This window comes from Arachis ipaensis, chromosome B7, assembly GCF_059453495.1.
Source record: "Arachis ipaensis isolate K30076 ecotype BB chromosome B7, ASM5945349v1, whole genome shotgun sequence".
NCBI classification, from domain to species: domain Eukaryota; kingdom Viridiplantae; phylum Streptophyta; class Magnoliopsida; order Fabales; family Fabaceae; genus Arachis; species Arachis ipaensis.
In genome coordinates, this window is record NC_142442.1 from 133077599 (window position 1) to 133092043 (window position 14445).

The 14445-nt window shown below is 43.9% G+C and overlaps 1 long non-coding RNA gene across 1 annotated transcript; it reads left to right on the forward strand.

Annotated features, from left to right (window-relative positions):
• The first annotated feature begins 1596 nt into the window (after positions 1-1596).
• LOC148554197 (uncharacterized) lies at positions 1597-14215 on the forward strand. Its single transcript, XR_015892351.1, has 4 exons — positions 1597-1971; positions 13241-13380; positions 13564-13645; positions 13904-14215. It is a non-coding gene; the product is annotated as an uncharacterized LOC148554197 (long non-coding RNA).
• Positions 14216-14445: the final 230 nt, after the last annotated feature.

The following is a 14445-nucleotide window of genomic DNA, read 5'->3' on the forward strand; positions in this document are numbered from 1 at the left end:
GCTCCATATTGATTTGAATCAGTGGCTGGGTGGGAGACTGGGAGGTGCTGTGTTGAATTGTTGATCATGGCCAGAACCTAAAAACGTTGCTAGGTGGTGGCATCTCACTAGCGTGGTGCTGTCCTGGCTTGTTGGGTCAGTGGGTGGTGACGTGGTGCTGGCCTGCTGGTGCTGGGTCAGTGGGTGTTGGCTTGTTGTACGACGACTTCGTGTTTGTGGTGCACCAGTGGTGGGGGATCTCTGCTTTGTCCGCGAAGAAGAAGGCTTCGGCGTTGGGACTTGGGAGGAAGGCTTCGTGGTGGTGGGAGGAATGTGGGTGCCACTGCCGCCGGCCTCGAGATCCAAGGATGTGGGTGGCTCCGTGGCTGGGTGCGCAGAGGGCGAGATTTGGAGAAGAGAGAGCTAGGTTAGGTTTCGATTGGGGGTTAGGGACACGCAGCAGTAGCACTCGTTTGGGGGGGTGTGGACCTGGGGGGTGGGGTTGGTATTTTTTAGGGTTTTTGCTAAACCGGTTTGGTTCGGTTGGGGTTTTATGGTCAGAACCGAAAACCGAACCGAACCGCATAAAAAACAGCAAAACAAGTTTTTGTTGGTTTTCGGTTTGTTCGGTTTTCGATTATTTCGGTTCGGTTCGTTGGTTTAGTTCGGTCCGGATCGGTTTTGAACACCCCTAATTACCATTGTAGTGTTCATATTCAAAAAAATTTCATGTCTCTGGTGTTATGTGATGAGTTGCTCCCGAACCAGGATACCAATTCGAGTCATATACAGTGGAAGGAGTGGCTACCACATTTTCCATAGCCATGTTTGCTTGAGGCCTACCTTGATTGTTTCAAAACTTTCGTTGAATCTATGCCATCATTTTTTTAATTTACCTCTTCCTTTGGCGTGGAATCTTCCTCTATGACTGTATCCTCTGCCGTATCCTCTTCCTGAGTTGTTGTAACTGTAGTTGTTGTTGCTATTTTCTTCAAATATTCCTTTATTTCTAGCTTGAGCAAGATTTTCTTGAATCGGATCAGCTTTTTTGAATTTCTCCAACCATTCTTCTTGAGCAAGTAGTAGTGCCTCAAGAGCTCCTATGAAAATTGGATTGTCTCTTGCATTGATTGATGTGATAAATGAGCAATATTCTTCAGATAACCCTTCCAAGATTGCTTCAACGTGTGATAACCCTTCAGATAACTATTTTTCTTGCCACGCTTCAAAAGCGTGGCCAAAAGTGGTCAATAGCCACGCTTTTATGAGGGTGGCGATTAAATAGAGATTTGGCCATGTTTTTTCTTGTTATGCTTTAAAAGCGTGGCGAAAGGGGACAACGGCAACGCTTTTATGAGTGTGGCAACTGATTCGAGATTTGGCCACGCTTTTCTTTGTAATGCTTGAAAAGCGTAGCCATAGAAAGAAACAGGCACGCTTTCAAAGCATGGCATTAGGGTTTTGTTATAGGAGCGTTTTAAAAGCATGGCCGTTTCTTGCAAATCTTTTGGCACGCTTCAAAAGCGTGGCTAAAAGGTTTTAAAAAAAAAGGCTTTCCTTCGTATATGAACAAAAAAAGCTTTCATTCTTTTATCTTTTATCACATCCCTAATCCCTAATAACAAAACCCCTAACCCTAACTCACGCAGCGCCTCCCTCAGTTTCTAACCCTTGTTCTGAAATTCCCATCCTTCTCGATAGCGCCCCCTCAATCCGTAGAGTCGTAGACCGTAGCGCGTCCCTACCTCCTCCTCCATCCGCGGCGCCCTTTTCCTGCCCCGCCATCCTTCTCACGCAATCCGCGGCGGTGGCGTGTTCCTCGTCGCCAAGTCGCGAGTCCCTACCACGGCGCCCTTCTCCGTCGCAGAGAGTGCCATCGTCCAAGAAGCCCTCTCCGTCACCAAGCACCTCTCCGCGGCCAAGAAGACTGTCGTCACAAGCACCTCCTTTATCCCTGTCACCAAACAGCCCTCTCCGTCGCCAAGAAAGACTGTAATCACTTTATATTCAGTTGCCATTTTGTAATTGTTGTGGTTGAGTTTGTTATCTAACGATTGTAAGCACTTTATTTTCTGCAGTTCTCTAGTATTCTCTTGGTTGCTATTCTTAATTCTTGATTTTCGTTATGATTTTTTACTACTTCTATTTTTTCCTGTTTTGTACTTGATTTTTGGTTCTTGATTTTTCCCTTCATCTATTTTTCATTGCTCGTTTCTGTTCTTGTATTTTGTTTGCATCTATTTTTCACTGCCAGTTTCTGTTCTGTTCTTGATTCTTGATTTTTGTTGATTTTGAATTTGTTCTCTAACTTTTGTGGTTGCAGTTTTTTAATTATTTGATTTTAATTTGTTGTTTGGTGTTCTCATGTCAATTTTGGTTTAGTGCTCTTTGTTCTTATTTTATTTTGATCACTCAGGTTTCGATCCCAGAATTGTACAATGGAATAGGTGATAAGCTTCCTGTTCTGAGGTTATCTGAAATTGGAGGTCGATCTCGGACGAGATCTTCTGTACTAGTCGGTGCTGACGTGTCCGGCTGGTGGGAGTCGGCCGGAGCTGTCGTGTCCGACTTGTTGGACTGACTGTCCTTCTGATCCTTGGCCACCGGAGGGTGGGGGGTACCTGCAAGAGACTCCGATGCTTAAGTTAGCACGGGTATTAAGCAGGTTTTATGTAGAATCAGAATATGAGTTATACCTGGGTGCTTTAGTGTATTTATAGTAGTTGTAGAGTGACCTTTCTAGATAAGATAAGTTAGTTATCTTATCTTATCTTTATCTTTGAGTTGAGGTCAGCTTATCTTCAAGGGAACCGCCCTTATCTCTTATAGGCTTGGACAGCCTTGGGTTGTGTTCCTCTACTTGGGACCTTTATGGGCTTTCCTGTCAACTTGGCCGAGTTCTTTTAAGAAGAAGTCGGTCCGCTTGACCTGAAGAGGTCGGTCGCTTTGTCGTCGATCATCCCAGGTCGGATAGCTCGACCCAGGGTATGAACAGTGCCCCTGCTTGAGCTCGGTCTTCTGCTTTGAAGTCGAGTTTTTTGACTTTGAACTTCTTTACAGCGAAGCCGAACTCGAGCAATTTTGTCGATTCCTTTCTACGTAGAGCTTTTGAATGTAGAACGTTTTCCTCTAAAAACGCGCGCTTTTATATCAGCGCTTTGTTCTTGGGAACGTGAGAGGGTTTAATGCCTTCATTAATTGGTTATTAATTGCCCTCGTTCTCTCTTGGCTTTTATTTTGAATTTCTCAAAAAAACGGTTTCTCTTATTCGCTCCTCTTCGTAACTTCTCCCTTTACTATCTCATTTTCTGTTTCTTTCGCAATTTCTCCTGCAACGTCTGTTCTGTTACTGCTTTCTGTGGGAAAGGGGCGATTTCCAGATTTCTCCTTCAATCTTCGTAATTTCTGCTTCGAGGGTGGTTTTGCTTCTGCTCTTCGGCTTTCTTTTACAGTCTTTCTTCTATTTTTCCAGGTTCGATTTTTCTTTCTACCTTTCTCTATGCCTATTTTTGTGTCTGTTTTGAGAAAGTTTGGGTTTTTCTGTCTTTTTGCTTATCATTGTGTATCTTGTAGTTTCTCCCTCTGTTGCTTGATACTTTAAGAACTTTGCATGTTTTGTGAATGCTTTTGTATTTGAAGCTTTGGAATGATGACTTTGTTTGATTCTGAAAAAGGTTGCTCCTTTAACGATTTTGGGAGTGTTTGATGTTGATGCTTGTTCTCTGCTGATGATTTTTTGCTTGATTAATAAAAAGTTTGCGTCTTTGTTGTTTCTCTGCTTTTTGATGGTTTTCTGTTTGGCATTGTTGATTTTGACAGTGCTTTTGCTGGTAGACTGTAGAAAGATAGTTGCTTTGATGACTTTGCGTTTTTTAACTTGATGGACGAAATGCTTGCTGCTTTAGGTCTTCTTTCCTTGTTTTGAGAGATACTGGGGTGTAGGTTTTTCCTAGAAATCTTGCTTTGTTATTGCCTCCAAAGGATGCCCCAGGACTTTTTGGCTTTAGTCTTGGGGTTTTCCTTTTGTTTATCCGCCCGTCGAGATGTTTTGACCCATGCCCGAGATGTTTTTTGAGTAATCCGCTCTTTTTTTTCTTTTGTAGGATCTTAGTTGACCTCATGTCTTCCCGAAATAACGTTGTAGCGACGCCTTCCCAGGTCCCTGCGGGTATGGCCGATTGGGTGGACTCCATGGTTCTCATGTGTGTCTCGCTGGTTGATTCTGAGTTTTGTTCTCAGCTTAGGCAGTTTCACAATGTCTGTAGTAACTCTGGTGATGAGAAGAATTATGAGCTTGTTCCTCCTTCCTCTTATGAGAGAGTCTGTTTCTCGACTCGAGTTGTTGACAATCGCCCTTTCTTTTATGCTTACGATTTTTTCTTTGGTCAACTCGGAGTTACTCTTCCCTTTACTCCATTTGAAATTGACCTGTTATGGTCTTGTAATGTTGCCCCTTCTCAACTTCACCCCAACTCCTGGGGTTTTATTAAAATCTTCCAATTGTTGTGTAATAGTTTTGGTATTCCTGCTTCCCAATCTCTCTTTTTCTATTTGTTTGTCTTGACTAAGCCTGGTGTGGTGAAAAAGAAGTTAGCTTGGGTCTCCTTCCATTCTACCCAAGGAAAGAAAGTTTTTTCCATGTTTGACGAATCGTTTCGGGATTTTAAAAACTATTTCTTCAAGGTCCGAGCTGTTGAAGGATCTCGGCCCTTTTTCTTGGATGAAAATGATGAACCCACCTTTCCCCTAGAGTGGCAGAAGGATGTTAGGGTCTCTAGGTACTCTTGGGACATGTTGGATAAGGCTGAGCGGGCCTTTGTGACTGTTTTAGAGGAGCATTGGGGTCAGCCTCCCCATCTTGACACAAAGAAATTTCTAACCAATCCTTCTCTTCTTCAATCTGAAATGGGTATCTTGTGTTTCCTTTGCTGTTTGTCTTATGATGCTTGTAGCTGTATTTTCGACTTGTTTGATTTGTAGCTTGACTTCTATTTTATTTGCAGAGGCAATGAAGAACAATGAGTCTATGAAAGCTTTTAAGAGGGCACAGAAGGCAACTGCTGCCAGGAATGTTGCCGCCCGGGCTGCTGGGGAGGGGTCTTCTCAGCCTCGCGAGAAGCCGGCTGTGCCGAGCTCTCCCAGGGTGAAGAAGGCGATCTCGATACCTCGGGTTCGTTTGGTGGATCCTCCTTCTTCTTCTGCCGCTCCATCCGCCGCTCCTCCGAGTAAAAAGCAAAAGACTTCTGAGCCTTTTGACCTCAACGCTCCTGACTTCAACGCCATTGAGTTTATAGATCAACAGATTGGGCCATATGGTACCATTCCCATGGATGATGTGTCCATTCTCCATCATTTGGAGTTTATGGCTCAAAATCATGTGAGGATGGCCTTTATGTCGGCTGCACTTCATCGTACTGCCCAGAATCTTCCTCTCCACGCTACCAAGGCATTTATGGAGGAGGCGAAACGAGAGTTTGACCGGATGAAGGGTTTGAAGGAGGAGCTCGAGGTGAAGGTGGTCAAATTAGAGAAGGACCTCGAAAATGAGAAGGCGAGTTCTGAGGCGCTAGCTGCTTCCTTGAGGTTGGCTGAGGATGCGGCCATGATGCACAAGGACAGCTATGTGACTTCTTATAGGGAGGGGAGGCACCTGAGGGAAGAGCTCGACAATGCCCGGGAGGATTATGCTGAGCTCCAAGGTCATCTTGTTGGCAGCGTAACTGCTGCTTACGAGAACTTGAAAGAACAAGTCCGAATTATTGCTCCCGAGGCCGATCTCACCCTTTTTAGCTTGGATAATGTTGTCAGAGATGGCAAGATTGTCCCTGATGATGAGGGTGATGATGATGAAGTTGTTCCTCCCCTTGTGTCTTCCACCAAAGCGCCGGCTTCTTCCGCTCCTCCTGTTGTGTCTGACCTGGATTGCAGATCCTGAATCGGGAGGAGGGGACTGTTGATGCGGTGCCGATTCAAGCTCGCGCTCCTTCTCCTGGTCCTGATGTCGCCAAGAAAGCTCATGATGCTGCCGAGAAAACTTCTGATGTTTGTTGATTGTAGTTGGCCCGGCTTGTGGGCGTTTTTTGAAACTTTATTAAGATGTTGACTTCTTAGTTGCTTTCCTAGCAACTTTTTATTTAAAAAACAGACAAGTAGCTTGCTATCTTTTGGGTAGTAAGTGTTGGTGGTCCTTCGAGGTCTTTATAACTTTATATAAAACCTGCTGATGTTGAACTCTCCCAATTTGAACTTCTTGAGTTTTTGACTCTTTGTAGCTGTAGGGGTCTAATTTGGTTTTCTTGCTTTGCGTGTGTTCTTTAGTGCCTTGTGACCGACTTCTTTGCGTTGGTCCCCTGATAGACTCCTTTTTGTAATCCTCTTTCTTGGACCTTCGTGAGGTCTCTTTCAGGGATTGCTTGGATTTTTGTAGTGGATTGACTTCGTTGGGTCGACTTCTTCTAAGTTATTTCGTAATCCTCTTTCTTGGACCCTTGTTAGGTCTCTTTCAGGGATTACTTTTATAACTTGTCTTTTGTAGGAGGTCGACTTCGTTAGGTCAATCTCTTCTAAGTTATTTTGTAATCCTCTTTCTTGGACCCTTGTTAGGTCTCTTTCAGGGATTACTTTTATAACTTGTCCTTTGTAGGAGGTCGACTTTGTTAGGTCGATCTCTTCTAAGTTATTTCGTAATCCTCTTTCTTGGACCCTTGTTAGGTCTCTTTCAGGGATTACTTTTATAACTTGTCCTTTGTAGGAGGTCGACTTCGTTAGGTCGATCTCTTCTAAGTTATTTCGTAATCCTCTTTCTTGGACCCTTGTTAGGTCTCTTTCAAGGATTACTTTTATAACTTGTCTTTTGTAGGAGGTCAACTTCGTTAGGTCGATCTCTTCTAAGTTATTTCGCAATCCTCTTTCTTGGACCCTTGTTAGGTCTCTTTGAGGGATTACTTTTATAACTTATTTTTGTAGGAAACCGACTTCGTTAGGTCGATTTCTTCTAAGTTATAGCGATTCCTCTTTAATAGTGTTGGCCAGACCTCTTTCTAGGGATTCGCTGATAACTTGGATTGACTTGGTCCAACTTTTTGATGTCGGCCAGTCTCTTTAAGTTATTTATATTAGCTATTCGTAAGACCTCGTCAGGTTCTTTTTAGATTGCTTTCGATAACTTCTTACATTATTCTGTGTTCATTTTTGCCGATTTGTAGATAGTGGTTGACATATCGAGCTCGTCCTTTGGGTGAATCGCGTTTTCACCTTTATTGGACGATTTGTCTTTATCGTGGTCGTGCAGTGAAATTGTTTTTCACTTTTTGCCGACCTGTAGCTTTATAATCGGGCGATGAATGCTTCAGAATAATGTGTCTTGAAATCTTTGTAGGATACCTAGGTAATATTTTATTCAAAGAAAAATGCAAATATATACATGTGGGATTTTTCTCATCCTCTTAAGTTGGGTCTGGGTCTCGACCTGGTGCCTCATTAAAAAACCTTTTAAGGAAAAAGAGCGCATCCATTGGTGAGATCCTTTACCCTTTCTAACTGTAGTACCTTCTTAGGTTGCAGGCATGCCATGACCTTGGAAGCTCCCGTCCGTCGAGTTCGGATATTCTGTAGTAGCCCTTCCCGAGTACTTCTGTGACCCGGTATGGTCCTTTCCAATTGGCTGCCAGTTTTCCCTCTCCGGATCGAGTTGTTCCTATTTCGTTTCGGATTAAGATGAGATTGTTCTCAGTGAAACTCCTTGGTACTACCCTTTGGTTATATCTGGAAGCCATTCGACGTTTTAGCGCTTCTTCCCTGATCCGAGCTCTTTCCTGGATCTCAGGTAGTAGGTCGAGTTCTTCCCTCTGAAGTTGGGGGTTTGCTCCCTCATTATAATGGACTACCCTGTGCGATCCTTCCTCAATTTCTACTGGAATCATTGCCTCCGTTCCGTATGTTAACCGAAATGGGGATTCCTTTGTCGTAGAATGTGGCGTCATTCGATAGGCCCATAGGACTTGTGGAAGCTCCTCTGCCAAGCTCCCTTTGCATCTTGTAGTCTTCGTTTTAACCCTGCTAATATGACTTTATTGGCGGCTTCGGCCTGTCCGTTGGCTTGAGGGTGTTCGACAGAGGTAAACGGGTGCTTTATATTCAAGTCGGATACTAGTTTTCTGATGCCGGCATCTGTGAATTGGGTGCCATTGTCTGTGGTTATTGAATATGGGACCCCAAATCTTGTGACAATGTTTCTGTATAAAAACTTCCGGCTTCTTTGGGCAGTGGCGTTGGCTAAGGGTTCTGCCTCGATCCACTTTGTGAAGTAATCTACCCCTACTATGAGGAATTTAACTTGCCCCGATCCCTGGAGAAAGGGGCCGAGAAGGTCGAGTCCCCACTTCGCAAAAGGCCAAGGTGCGGTTACACTGGTGAGTTCTTCTGGTGGGGCAATGTGGAAGTTGGCATGCTTCTGACATGGTGGACATGTCTTTACGAACTCTGTAGATTCTTTCTGTAGAGTTGGCCAGTAAAACCCTGCCCGGAGTATCTTTTTGGCAAGAGCCCTCGCTCCGAGATGACTGCCGCAGATGCCGCTGTGTACCTCTTCTAGCACTTCCCTGGTGTGGGAGGTCGGTACGCACTTTAGTAATGGCACCGATATCCCTCTTTTGTACAGGGTGTTGTTTATAATGGTGTAATATTGTGCTTCCCTTTTTAGCTTCTTTGCTTCCTTTTCTTCTGCGGGGAGCGTTCCTGACTTGAGGTAGTTGATTATGGGGATCATCCAGTCTTGGTCCTGGCCTGTTATGTTTAGGACTTTTTCTGTTTCCGAGATTGATGGGTTCTGTAGCATTTCTTGGATGAGGCTTCTATTATTGCCTCCTGGTTTGGTGCTAGCCAGCTTTGAGAGTACGTCAGCTCGAGCATTTTACTCGCGGGGTATGTGGCAGATCTTGTATTCCCCGAATTGTTCGAGCTGTTGCTTGGTTTTATCCAGGTATCTTTTCATGATGGGATCTTTGGCTTGGTAGCTCCCTGCTATCTGTGATGTGACCACTTGCAAATCACTATAGATGTTGAGTTTTCGCGCTCCCACTTCTTCAGCCAGTTTCAAGCCAGCTAGCAACGCTTCGTATTCCGCCTGGTTATTTGAAGCCGGGAATCTGAACTTGAGGGAAAGTTCAACTTGGGCTCCCTGGTTGCTTTCTATTATCACTCCTGCGCCACTTCCTGTTTTGTTTGGAGATCCATCCACATACAAATTCCACTCTATGGGGGCCTCTAGGGCATCTGTGAATTCGGCGATAAAATCGGCTAGGTATTGTGATTTGATGGCGGTCCAAGCTTCATATTGGAGGTCGAATTCTGACAGCTCGACTGCCCATTGTAGAATTCTACCAGCTGAATCCGTTTTCTGTAGTATTCCTTTTAAGGGCTGATTTGTTCGAACTTTGATGGTGTGGGCCTGGAAGTAGGGGCAGAGTCGCCGAGATGTTAAGACGAGAGTGTAGGCAAATTTTTCTATTTTCTGATAGTTCAGCTCGGATCCCTGTAGTGCTTTGCTAATGAAGTAGATGGGTTGTTGCCCGTTTTCGCTTTCTCGGATCAATGCTGATGCTACTGCCTTTTCTCCTACTGCAAGATATAGTATGAGTGGTTCTCCTTCTTGAGGTCGGGATAGGATAGGTGGCTGTCCTAAGAACTTCTTAAAGTCTTGGAACGCTTGTTCGCATTCTGTCGTCCATTCGAACTGTTTTTCTTTTCTTAAAGTTGCATAGAAGGGGAGAGATCTTATTGCAACTCCTGCTAAGAATCGGGATAGGGCGGCCAACCTCCCGTTGAGTTGCTGTACTTCTTTCACGCAGGTTGGGCTCTTCATGTTTAATATGGCCTGGCATTTATCTGGGTTTGCTTCAATTCCCCGTTGTGTGAGCAAGAAGCCTAAGAATTTTCCTACTTCTACCGCGAATGTGCATTTAGCTGGATTGAGTCGCATACCATGTTTCCTGATGGTGTCGAACACTTGGGCTAGGTCGGTCAACAGTGTCTGTTCGCTTTTCGTTTTAATTAGCATGTCGTCCACATAAACTTCCATGATTTTCCCGATGTGCTCCGAGAAGACTTTATTCATCAATCTTTGATAAGTGGCTCCTGCGTTCTTAAGGCCGAAAGGCATTACAATGTAGCAGTAGTTTGCTTTTGGCGTTAAGAACGAAGTCTTTTCCTGGTCCGGTGGGTAGATGGGAATTTGGTTGTATCCCGAATACACATCCATAAACGAGAGATATTTATACCCAGAGGAAGCGTCTACCAGGGCGTCGATACTCGGGAGTGGGTATGGATCTTTTGGGCAAGCTTTGTTGAGATCTGTATAATCGGTGCACATTCGCCACTTCCCGTTTGATTTCTTCACCAAGACAACGTTGGCTAGCCATAGTGGGTATTTGACTTCTCTTATAAATCCAGCTTCCAATAGTGCCTGCACTTGCTCTTCCACAGCCTGGGATCGCTCTGGCCCAAGCTTTCTTCGTCTTTGTTGTACTGGTCGAGATCCTGGATAGACTGCCAACTTGTGACACATTAGCTTAGGGTCTATACCTGGCATGTCTGCGGCTTTCCATGCAAACAGGTCGGCATTATCTCGCAAAAATTGTATTAGCAGTTCTTTTAGATCTCCTTTGAGGATTTTGCCGATATTAGTTGTTTTTTCCGAGGTGTCTCCGATCTGAATTTTTTCTATCTCGTCCTCTGGTTGGGGACGGAACTCCTTTCGTCATTGAACTCTGCCCAGCTCAATTGTGTGGAACTCTTCTCCTTTGCCTCTGAGGTTGAGGCTCTCGTTGTAATAGCGACGCGCCATCCTCTGGTCTGCTTTTATTGTAGCTATTCCTTTTGGAGTTGGGAATTTCATGCACAGGTGTGGGGTCGAGACTATTGCACCGAGTTGGTTGAGCGTGGTCCGACCTATGAGAGCGTTGTAGGCTGAGCTTACGTTGACTACGATGTAGTCTATTTTGAGAGTTCTTGATTGGTCTCCTTTTCCAAAGGTTGTATGCAGTGGTATGTATCCTAGTGGTCGAACCGGAGTGTCTCCTAACCCGAACAAACTGTTTGGATATGCTTTAAGTTCTTTTTCTTCTAGGCCGAGCTTATCGAAGGCTGTTTTGAATAAGATGTCGGCAGAACTCCCTTGGTCTATTAATGTCCGGTGTAGGTTGGCGTTTGCCAAGATGATGGTGATAACCATGGGATCATCGTGTCCGGTAATGATACCGGTTGCATCCTCCTTAGTAAATGTTATCGCTGGGATGCTGAGTGCTTCTTCCTCTCCTTCGACATGGTATACCTCTTTGAGGTATCTCTTACGAGAGGATTTGGAGATTCCTCCTGCTGCGAAACCGCCATGTATCATATGGACGTGTCTTTCTGGCGTTCGAGGTGATCGTTCTGTTCGTTCGGTATCATCATCCCTTCGTCTCTTCCTTTGCTCGTCATCTCAGGTGGCTAGGAATCGATCTAGTTTTCCTTCCCTTACCAATTTTTCTATGATGTTTTTTAAATCAAAGTATTCGTTAGTGGAGTGTCCTCGGACCCAATGATATTCACAATACTCTTTTCGGTTTCCTCCTCCCTTTTTGCCTTTAAGTGGCCAAGCTGGGGGAATTTTTTCCGTGTGGCAGACTTCTTTATATATTTCGACCAGTGATGCCATAAGAGGAGTGTAGTTATGGTACTTCTTAATTTTCTCTCCTTGTCTGTCGTCTTTCCTTTTGGATTCTTTGTCTCTGTCACGGTAGGAAGCTCCCGATTTTGAGGACTCTCCTAGACGAGCGTTTTCTTCCATATTTATATATTTTTCTGCTCTCTCCTGAACTTCGTTGAGGGTAGTCGGGTACTTTTTTGATATAGATTGGCTGAAAGGTCCCTCTCGAAGGCCGTTGATGAGTCCCATGATTGCGGCTTCCGTGGGTAAACTTTGTATGTCCATGCATGTTTTGTTGAATCTTTCCATGTAGTTGCGAAGGCTCTCCCGGTCTCCTTGTTTGATTCCTAATAAACTGGGGGCGTGCTTAGCTTTATCCTTTTGAATGGAAAATCTAGCTAAGAATTTCTTAGCTAAGTCGTCGAAACTTGAGATGGATTTTGGTGGTAAGTTGTCGAACCACCGCATGGTTGTCTTTGTCAGAGTTGTTGGGAAGGCTTTACAGCGAACAGCGTCTGGGGCGTCAGTAAGATACATTCTGCTTCTGAAGTTACTGAAATGGTGGTTAGGATCCGTGGTGCCGTCATATAGAGCCACATCTGGGAGTTTGAAGTCTTTTGGAATTTTGGTTTTCATGATTTCCCTAGTGAAGGGGTCTTGCTCTTTGTGTGAATTCTCCTCAAGATTAACGCGAGGGGCTTTTGATTTGAGATCGGCTTCCAATTGCTGCAGTTTTTCTTCCAACTCCCGACGTCACCGCATCTCTCTTTGTAGATCTCTTCCGATTTCCCTTTGTTGGTGGGTTTCTTTTTCCAGTTGTTTTAGGCGATCTAGGAGTGCTTCTATGGCCCCTGAATTTGGTGAGTCTTTGTCTTGGTTGGTCTCCGGAGTGTCTTGCAGCGTGACGTTCGCGTTTTTGTGCGGTGTTCGATCCTCCAGACCTGAATCGTGATCGTTTTCATGGTTGTCCGCCATGGTGATGGGATGACTTCCAGGTTCCCCGGCAACGGCGCCAATGTTCCGAGGGTTACCTGAAATTGGAGGTCGATCTCAGACGAGATCTTCTGTACTAGTCGGTGCTGACGTGTCCGGCTGGTGGGAGTCGGCCGGAGCTGTCGTGTCCGACTTGTTGGACTGACTGTCCTTCTGATCCTTGGCCACCGAAGGGTGGGGGTACCTGTAAGAGACTCCGATGCTTAAGTTAGCACGGGTATTAAGCAGGTTTTATGTAGAATCAGAGTATGAGTTATACCTGGGTGCTCCAGTGTATTTATAGTAGTTGTAGAGTGACCTTTCTAGATAAGATAAGTTAGTTATCTTATCTTATCTTTATCTTTGAGTTGAGGTCAGCTTATCTTCAAGGGAACCGCCCTTATCTCTTATAGGTTTGGACGGCCTTGGGTTGTGTTCCTCTACTTGGGCCCTTTATGGGCTTTCCTGTCAACTTCGCCGAGTTCTTTTAAGAAGAAGTCGGTCCGCTTGACCTGAAGAGGTCGGTCGCTTTGTCGTCGATCATCCCAGGTCGGATAGCTCGACCCAGGGTATGAACACTTCCTAAATTTTATTATTCTGTAGGTGGTCATACTGCTGAAATGCTTAATCTATTGGCAGTGTTACAGAAAGATAAGTTCAATCCCAGATTCTATGTTGCTGCTGCTACTGATAATATGAGTCTTCAAAAGGCTCAGTTGCTGGAGAATTCCTTGGCAGATCAGGTGAATTTTTGTTTGACTCTAGAACCTCCGTTTATTTTATTTTATTTTGTGAACTTTGTTTCAGTTGTGCCATGTGTGTGTTTCGAGTTTTGGTTAACTTTTTCTTTCTTTGATGGGTGAGAGTTTTGGAATTGTTCAATGTATATTGTGTGTTTAGTCAAATTGAATTGCTAATATATGCAGAGTGTGTGCTATCTTGCAATACCAGATGGCCAAACTTTGGTGCCTTTAGATTTTGGTGCCAAATTTGTCGAACTTATGAAAGGTAAATATTAAATATTTAAAAATATTTATTTTTATATTTCTTAAATTAAATATTATTTTTTATTTTTAACCTTTTTTGCAAATTAGGCACTAAACTTTAGACAGCATAGTGATCACCTTCCATAATTTGTGACTTTGTGCACCTTTGTTGTTTTTTGATTGTATGTTTTAACTATTAATGGACCTAAAGAGAAGATTCCATAGGACTAAGAACTGAGAGAGTTTTCATGAACATGGATCAGCAATGTGGTTGGGTTAGGGACACAGCGACCGTTGAATTTCATAGCGCAGGTGTAATATGTGAATTTCCCAAGGATCAGCAATGTGGTTTGCAATAGTGCATGCCATATGGCTAACGATTAAGATTAAACCTGAAGTGGTATTATGTCATCCTTAATTGCTTTTTTCAATAATTTCTGCTACTCTAACATATTGAGTACTTTTGTGTTGCTATAATCCAGATACTTTGCAATGGGCTTGGGACTTGTATTTCCATATGTGCAATTGCTTTCTTATTTAAGGTTCTTATATCCTTCATTTCCATTATACTATTAACCCAATCTATTCAATTATTTCAGTTGTGATTCCAATTTTTAAGCTTTCTAGGTACTGGGAATCAGATGGTCATGAATTTTCTACGCTGAGAGTATTATTGCAAGAGTGAGAAGGCTATCCTTAAGTGGACTGCTCCTGTACAAGTTTTTTATGCAGCGGCCAAAGCTGCAACAACAATATCCTCGAGCTACCTATGTTGGCTGTCTCATGTAACTCATCGATAACTTCGTTAACATTTTAGAGAAA